The following is a 9814-nucleotide window of genomic DNA, read 5'->3' on the forward strand; positions in this document are numbered from 1 at the left end:
AAAGAAACATCCCTTGTTAAACCATCTAACCCCAAGAAAATATGGGTACCAAAAATGAAATACTAAATTCTTCAACTTCAATTGATATTAAATTGGTAAAAGTATTTTACACATTTAAATCTTTATTTTATTTCCCTTAACTCATAAAAAATTTTTATATATATATATATATATATATATATATTACTTGGGAACAAAAATAATGATCCGAATATTTTATTCGCTGATTGAATATACATACTTGAGAAAAAAAATTGATTGAACTAAACTCTTTGAGATTTTCTGGAAAATATTTATCATTCTAAGATTGACTACTACGAAAACTATTTGATTGCTTAATTTGAGAGTGTTTTAAATATAAAAGTGTGAGAAATCTTTGGAATATTTCAAGTTGTATTTTTATTCAAAGAGTTAATCTTGCAAATTACTTGATAGCTAGAACCTAGATCTGAGTGCTACTAAAGATTATTTTTTATAAGGATCATATCTTGATTTTCTTGCATCAAATGGATTGGTTTGAAACCCTAAAATCTCCAAAGTGTGGGTTCTTTTGTGAAATTAATTTTTATAGATATTATCTTGAAGGTAATTTTGTGAAGCATAAAATACATATAACTATTTTATCGTTACATACATACTGAACTTCAAGTTTTATAATATGAATATGTGTTAGGAATTTCTATTGTACTCACTAGTTTGTGTAGAAACATTATTGAGTTTTTGCAGAATAGTTATATTATAATCACGGTTCGGATTGTGAACTAAGTTTGAGAAGAAAGTTATATCTCTTGTAAGTAGCGGATTAAGATGAAGTTTTGTCTCTTATAAGCAGCGGATTGTAAGGGAAGTTCCGTCCCAGTTAAGGAATAGGGATTTTGTGGTATCCTTAAGTGGGTTGCTCAAGGTGAGGACGTAGGTTGGGTTGGCTGAACCTCGTAAAAATTGTATTTGTCTTCTCTCTTCCCTTATTCCTTTTAATTTCCGCAACGCATTTAATTACCTATCATGCATGTGTGTCTGTTGAATAACCTTACAAGCACTTGGTAATTAATTGGGTATAACTGAATATAAAATTATTCGATTGAATTAATTTCAAGCCCTCGTGATTGCCTGTGCTAAATCTTAAAATAGGGACTGATTGATGAAATAAAATTAAATATTTTCAAAATACTCAATTCACGCCCTTCTTGGGATTACACTTAAATTTACACACTCTAACTCAATTCAAGCTCAAAATTTTCTGCCTCTCGCACACAGCTCACTTTCTTCTACACTTTTAATATTTTCTCTCACACACTCTCCTTTATAAAGCAGTGTATTTAATTTACCATAAAGGAGAATTGAGACGGAGCAGCAACTAAAAAAAATACGTATGCTCAAGGCTATGCATGCCCCACGAGGCTGCGCATGCTTGACGAGATGCAACTTTCCAAGCAGAAATAAAAGCACCCACATGTATGGGCAACATATATGTTATAGAACAAAAAAACACCCATTAAGGTATTTGGTGTTAGGTGTAAAGGTGGCGGTGATGAAACTTCAATAAAGAAACTCATTGAGTGGGAATAATCGTTAGTATTTAAATGAAAGGAGGTGTGCAGCAACTCATCCTTTGTTCTAATTAGCATCTAGGACCACAACAACATCTCCCTCCGTTGTGCCCAGTGTCAAATTGTATTGCACACATAAACATGCACCGAGTTCCATGCCGCTGCTCTTATCTCTTGGCCCAGCCATCTACGGGCCCAACTCACCAATCTGTCAGTCCCCTACTTAATATAACTCCGGGGCAACAACATTAATTCCTTCTGCAAACTACAGTAAATAAATACATGCACATTCCAAATAAAAGTATATGTATATTTTACAAAAGTAGCTGTTTCAAAATAAATAAATAAATAAAATAAAGTATAAACTTAGGGCCCCCATTTTGTGAAATTTTTTTTTAAAATTTTTTCAAAGAAATATAAAAATTTATCTTCTTTAAAATTTTCAAGATAATTAAAAATATTAAAAAAAGAGTTTTTTAAATGTAAAAAATAAATTTTTTCCCCCATTGGATGCCTCTAAAATGTGATGGCAGTCTGTTTTTATTCTGTCCTCAATAATCTGTGGATTGCTTTTTAATCAGTAATAAAAGAGCTGATTTCTGCAGAAGGCCTCATTTAGTGTGATATTTTTCTGCTGTAGAAACAGACATGTCGGGATGTTTACTAGAAAATGAATAGATGTTGGAAACATATTTTTCAATGAATTTGTGATGGAGCATTTGCAACGGAAGGATTAATCTGTCTGGGCAAATTGGATGAAATCAATGTTTTGAGAGTTCGAGCTTTTGAATATGTGATGATTTAGATGGAATGCACTAAAACTGTAATTGAAATCTTTGCTTTGGAACTCAACCTTTGAACTGGGAAGTTATACGGACAAAGAGTATATGTAGCCAATTTAAATGACATGATTTCATGCTGGGTAAATGATGTGTTTTGCCCCATGGGATTTTGGATCTTGGATTTATACCTAAAGAACATAAGAGCTTCGTTTGCTTGCATGCCAAGGATAGAATCTTCCCCAAGGTGTTCTGCTTAAGATATAATTAACACAAGCTAGACTGGTGCATGTAGCGGGATTAATGGAGGTAAGTTCTTTTGCTTTTCTCTATTTTCCCTTCCCTTCCCTTCCCTTTTCAATGTTAGAATTTAAGAAAATCCTCTCATAACTATTCAAATGGTTACAAGTAGATGGAGGTTATGCTGCCATATTTGACTTACTATATAAGTTTCCTCTTCTCATCTCAAGTCTTTTATGACATTTTTTATATCACAATTTGCTAGTTTTTTTTTTCAAAAGGAGAGCGGCACCTCCATTTATTTATTAATATACCCTCACTTTTAGCGGAAGAATACCGTGGTTACAAGACAAGCATTGAGAGATTACATATAAAAAAAAATTAAAGACCTCCCAAAAACAACATCAACACCCAACCAAAACAGGACTACAAATCCAAACAAATCTAAATAAAAACTTACTAACCAATAAAATATCTCATGCATCAAACCAAACAAAAGAAAAAAACAAAACTTATACCAATATCAAAAGGAAACCAATTAAACATACCTCATATAAGTCGTATACATCTTATCCAGTTTATACAAACCATTGATAATTCTAAGAAGTTGACTACTATATTTTTAAAAGGAGAGCGGCACCTCCATTTATTTATTGATATACCCTCACTTTTAGCGGAAGAATACCGTGGTTACAAGACAAGCATTGAAAGATTACATATAGAAAAATAATAAAGGCCTCCCAAAAACAACATCAATATCCAACCAAAATAGGACTACAAATCCAAACAAATCTAAATAAAAACATACTAACCAATAAAACACCTCATGCATCAAACCAAACAAAAGAAAAAAACAAAACTTACACCAATATTAAAAGGAAACCAATTAAACATACCTCATATAAATCGTATACATCTTATTCAGTTTATACAAACCATTGATAATTCTAAGAAGTTGACTACTATATTTTTTAAAGGAGACCAGCACCTCCATTTATTTATTGATATATCCTCACTTTTAGCGGAGGAATACCGTGGTTATAAGACAAGCATTGAGAGATTACATATAGAAAAATAATAAAGGCCTCCCAAAAACAACATCAGTATCCAACCAAAACAGGACTACAAATCCAAACAAATTTAAATAAAAACTTACTAACCAATAAAACACCTCATGCATCAAACCAAACAAAAGAAAAAAACAAAACTTATACCAATATTAAAAGGAAACCAATTAAACATACCTCATATAAGTCGTATACATCTTATTCAGTTTATACAAACCATTGATAACTCTAAGAAGTTTACTATTTTTTTTAAAGGAGAGCGGTACCTCCATTTATTTATTGATATACCCTCACTTTTAGCGAAGAAATACCGTGGTTACAAGACAAGCATCGAGAAATTATATATAGAAAAAAAATAAAGGCCTCCCAAAAACAACATTAACATTTGACCAAAACAAGACTACAAATCCAAACAAATCTAAATAAAAACTTACTAACCAATAAAACACCTCATGCATCAAACCAAACAAAAGAAAAAAACAAAACTTATACCAATATTAAAAGGAAACCAATTAAACATACCTCATATAAGTCGTATACATCTTATTCAGTTTATATAAACCATTGATAACTGTAAGAAGTTGACTACTATTTTTTTTAAAGGAGAGCGGCACCTCCATTTATTTATTGATATATCCTTACTTTTAGCAGAGGAATACCGTGGTTACAAGACAAGCATTGAGAGATTACATATAGAAAAAAAATAAATGCCTCCTAAAAACAACATCAACATCTGACCAAAACAGGACTACAAATTCAAACAAATCTAAATAAAAACTTACTAACCAATAAAACACCTCATGCATCAAACCAAACAAAAGAAAAAAACAAAACTTATACCAATATGAAAAGGAAACCAATTAAACATACCTCATATAAGTCGTATACATCTTATTCAGTTTATACAAACTATTGATAACTTTAAGAAGTTGACTACTATTTTTTTTAAAGGAGAGCGGCACCTCTATTTATTTATTGATATATCCTCACTTTTAGCGGAGGAATACCGTGGTTACAAGACAAGCATTGAGAGATTACATATAGAAAAAAAATAAAGGCCTCCCAAAAACAACATCAACGTCTGACCAAAACAGGACTATAAATCCAAACAAATCTAAATAAAAACTTACTAACCAATAAAACACCTCATGCATCAAACCAAACAAAAGAAAAAAATAAAACCTATACCAATATCAAAAGGAAACCAACTAAACATACCTCATATAAGTCGTACCCATCTTATCTAGTTTATACAAGCCATTGATAACTCTAGGAAGTTGACTACTAGTTGTAAACAAACTATTCCTCCTCATAGCACCTTATCGAGCCAAAGCATTTGCCACTTTATTCCCTTCTCTATATAAAATTATTTATTAAAAAGTCTACTCCCTCCAATAAACAAATAAGTTGCTCCCAAAAATCCCACAAATACCACAAGGAGTACTTACTCAATCTTATCTATTTACTGCAATATTTGAATCATATTTAATATCAATATTGGTATGACCCAAATGTTTACAAATTTTTATTTCTTCCATCACTGCTCTCAATTCAGCTTCATTATTTGAACAAGAATCAAAATATTTTGAAAACCCAAAAATAAAAGAACTTGTACAGTTTCTAAGGATGCCACCACCACCCACCGGCCCTAAGTTCCCTAAGCTGCTCCCATCCAAATTTAGTTTCAACCTCCCTTATCTCGGTTATAGCCATCTCACACCTTACATAGTTTTATTTCTTTTATTCATAATTTGCACTTCCAGATTCTGTAATATCTGAACATCAGCATCCTTTAACTGAGTCATTCTTGAGTGAGAACAATTTGCTAGTTGAAATTAGCAGCACAAGGGAAAATGATCACATTTTCCACACTTCTAGATAAGTACAACAAGAGGTCCAATAAAATGTATGGTTTTGCTGTAAATTTTACTATCGTCTATCAAATCAAATGTGGAAATTAAGATTTGAGAGTCTTACTATTGTATCATAATCGTTGTTCTTTTTTTTTTTTCAGTACAACATGACCATTTTGGAATTACCGCTAACTGCTATATTAGAAACACTTGTTCGTGACCCAATAATTAAAGTTTAGCACTTGTATGTTAACATATTTTATTCTTGAATTTTAGAAGGGATAGAAAGAGGTATGAGATGAGAGATATTTTACCTCAGGTTGTGTAACAAAAGCTATAATAAAATGTATGGTTTTATATTTAATTTTGTTGTAAAGTCACTTTTTGTGTCAACTCACAATGTATTAAGAACTTGTTGGCAACACAAGACCAATTGTTGGAGTTCATACACTTGAGGAAAAGCCAAGACTTGTTTCGCTACAGACAAACCAATTATTGGAATTCATTGCTTGGGCTAAGTCATATCCAAAGGAAATGTTGAAAATTTCACTAACGTCTATCAAAAAAAAAAAGTGGAAAGTAAGATTTGAGAATGTAAACACAGAGTCTCACTATTGTGTCACAACCGTTGTTCCATTTATTTTTTTAATCCAACATGACCACTTTGGAATTACTGCTAAGTGTAATATTAGAAACACTTGTTTGTGGCCTCAATAATTAAAGTTTAGCACTTGTATGTTATCAGATTTTATCTTTGTATTTTAGAAGAGATAGAGAGAGATATGAGATGAGAGATGTGTTACCTCAGGTTGTGTAACAAAAGCTACTCTAGGCTCTTATATTTTGATAAGGGTATTCAAGATTTTTTAATAATGAAATAGCGTCTCTGGGCCTCCAAATTGGTACCTAAATATGTCATTGACTTCTTTTATTTTTTTTTAGATGATAGTCTTCTATTTATTTGTTTTTTCAACTCTCTATATCTTGTCACTTTGTGAAATTAAATGGTGTGAAACAATGTAAATTTGTATGAATTGTATGAGTACGAGATTACATCACTACCGAGGGGCTTACTAAGTAAGATGAATGCTTTGGTATGCTTCAGTTGTGACCTTTGGGTTACCTAAAGTATCAAAACAAAGGGGTGCTACTTGTATTAGTGGGTAATCACCCCTATCCTTGGCTAATCTCATGGGTAAATTGTCTTGCATGTGTTTGATTAGGAATAAGAAATGATTTTAGAAATTATGCTAATGATTTGCAAATGATGAAAATTTACTTATGTTATTTACAAACATCATGTTAGCCACACGTTGTTTCAATATATTGTTTCTTCCCTTACTAAGATGTGTCTCACCCGAATATGAACTTATCTTTTTCAGGACCTCCACGAGATCGAGCTTAGAGAGCTCGAGGTATTTATAGCATTTTTGGGATATAGAAAAGAAAGGGTATATACTTAGCTGATATTTTAGGTTGTATGTAAGTTATGTTTTATGTTTTTTTTTGTTTTAAGTCTTCTGAGATATGGATGGTTGTGAAATATACTAGTGTTTATGAATACTGAATGTTTTTGGAGATATGTGTATATATGAAAATATAGGTGATGAATAGTTATTTTGGATTATAGATGGAAATAGTAAACTCTGGTATTATATTTGTGGAGATTATATTTATATTTTTTTCTATGTACATGATATTAGAATGTGGATTATCAGGTAAATGAATGAATTAGTAGCACTTTGTGCCCACGTAGAAGGTCAGGTTGTTACATGCTCCCTGATAAAATGATACCGAGTATCAATATGCTTGCTTCTTTTATGGAATACTAGATTTTTCACAAGTGCAATTGCTGATTGATTGTCGATGTAGACTTTCGTGGGGTCATTTGGGAGATATCTCAGATACTTCAGTACATTCTTGGTCCATATACCATGACAAATAGTTGATCTAGTAGTGAGATACTTAGCTTCACATGATGACAACGTTACTATAGGTTGCTGCTTTGATAACCATGTAAACGTTGTATCTCCCTTGAAGAATGTGAATCTAGTCATGCTTTTTATTTCATCAAGATCTCTTCCCTAATCGCTATCTTAATAGCCAATAAGTTTACAATCACCTCTTGATTAATAGAACATACCATCGGTGATGGTACCCTTGACATAGCAGAGTATCATTTTCGCTGCATTCAAGTGGGACTGGTTAGGAGTGTCCATGTACCTACTGACAAGTCCAACTCCATAGAGTATGTTTTGTCTAGTGCACGTCAAATATCTAAAACTTCCAACCTAACTTTTGAAATATGTGGGGTCAACATCTCCTTACTCATTCTTTCTCAACTCCAATCCCGTTTCGACCGAAGTTATCACAGGATTGCATTTGTCCATCCCAAACTTCTTTAGTACTTCTTTTGCATAGTGGCTTTGGGAGATGAAAATTCCCTTCTCACTTTGCACAACTTCTATACCAATAAAATGAGCCATCTAGCCAATATCTGTCATTTCGAATTGTTTGACTATGCTCCTTTCAAAAGCGGTAAACATCTTTGGATTGTTTCCGGTGAAAATTAGATCATCAACATATAGGCAGGCAATCAACATGCTTCCGTTTGTCTGCATCTTCAGTATAGCGTATGTTCGTAGGGACACTTCTCAAATTCATTCTTCTAGAAGTAGTTATCAATCATAATATTCCACGCATGAGGTGCCTGCTTCAAGCCATAAAGTGCTTTGTTTAGTTTGTACACTCTATCTTCTTTTCCCTTCTTCACATATCCAGGTGGTTGATCGATATAGATCTCTTCTTCTAGAAAACCATTCAAAAATGCTAATTTCACGTCCAGTTAGTAAATCTTCCATCCATTTTGTGCTGATAATGAAATTAGTAATCTGATGGTTTCAAGCCTGGCAACGGATGCAAAAATTTCTCCATAATCAATCCCTTCTTTCTGCCTATAGCCCTTGGCGACAAGTCTTGCTTTGTATCTCTGAACTTCTCCTTGAGCGTTCTTCTTGGTCTTGTAGACCCATTTTACACCAATAGTTTTACGGCCCTTCAGAAGATTTTTCAACTCCCAAGTCTTGTTCTTCTCAATGGATTGAATATCCTTATCCATCGCTTTTCTCCATTTGTTTTCTTCGTTAGCCTCCTCAAAGCTAACCGGGTCGCTGGTCAGCAATAAACAATATAGTATAACATACTCTTATATTGGTTTTGTAGTATCATACAGATCAGCTAGATTACGAGCTCCTTTAGGCCTCACAAATGAGATTTCATGCTCAATTGGTGATGGAGATTCATTCCTCCGTGGTGAACCATGTGGAGGTGTCTACAGCTCGGGAACTTGTAACTCGATAACTACTTCTCTTGTCTGTGTGGGTTCTTCTCCTTTAAGCATCAATTTCGCTTCTTTGGAAGATTCAGCCTTGGTTCCACTTCCAATATTCATTTTCTTCAAAAATGACATCCCTACTGTGAATAACTTTCTTGTTGATGGGATTGTATATTTGATATCCCATGGTGCTATCACCGTATCCAACAAAGATATATTTCTCTCTTTTATCTTCCAACTTTGTCCTTCTTGCCTCTAGGATCTTGGCCTAGGCTATAGAGCCAAACACCCTAAGATGACTCACACTAGGCCTATGAGTACTCCAGGATTTATGTGGTGTCTTTGTATCAAGACTCTTCGTAGGACACCTATTGAGTAGATAAACCGCACGTGAAACTGCTTTTGTCGAAAAACTATTATAAACATTATTATTCTTTAACATGCTCCTGACCATGTTAAGGATCGTGTGGTTCTTCCTCTCAGCTACACTGTTCAACTGAGGAGTGTATGATGGTGTGAACTATTTTTGTATCCCTTGTTGCCTAAGGAATTTTAAGAAAGTTTTGTCCTTGTACTCTCCTCCTTGGTTTGATCAGAGTGACTTGATGTGATAGCCACTCTATTTCTCCACAAGATCTTTGAACTCTTTGAACTTGTTGAACACCTCTGACTTTCTTTAAAAGGAAGTAAACCCAAGTCTTTCTGCTGTAATCGTTAATGAAGGTGAGGAAGTATTGGTTTTGTCCATTTGAAAATGGCTTCAATGGATCACACACGTTTGTATATACAAGCTAGAGCGGCATGGTAGATCTCCAGTCGACTTGCTTTCCAAAGTTATTTATGTGTTATTTACTCAGAACACAACTTTCACATATCACATTTGGGTGGTGGATGTTAGGTAAGTCTTTCACCATCTTCTTGCTTCCAACTATTTCAAACTTTCAAAATTCATATGTCCGTACCTGAGATGCCATAGCCAATCTTTGTCTTT

Source organism: Malania oleifera, chromosome 4, assembly GCF_029873635.1.
Source record: "Malania oleifera isolate guangnan ecotype guangnan chromosome 4, ASM2987363v1, whole genome shotgun sequence".
Lineage (NCBI taxonomy): Eukaryota > Viridiplantae > Streptophyta > Magnoliopsida > Santalales > Ximeniaceae > Malania > Malania oleifera.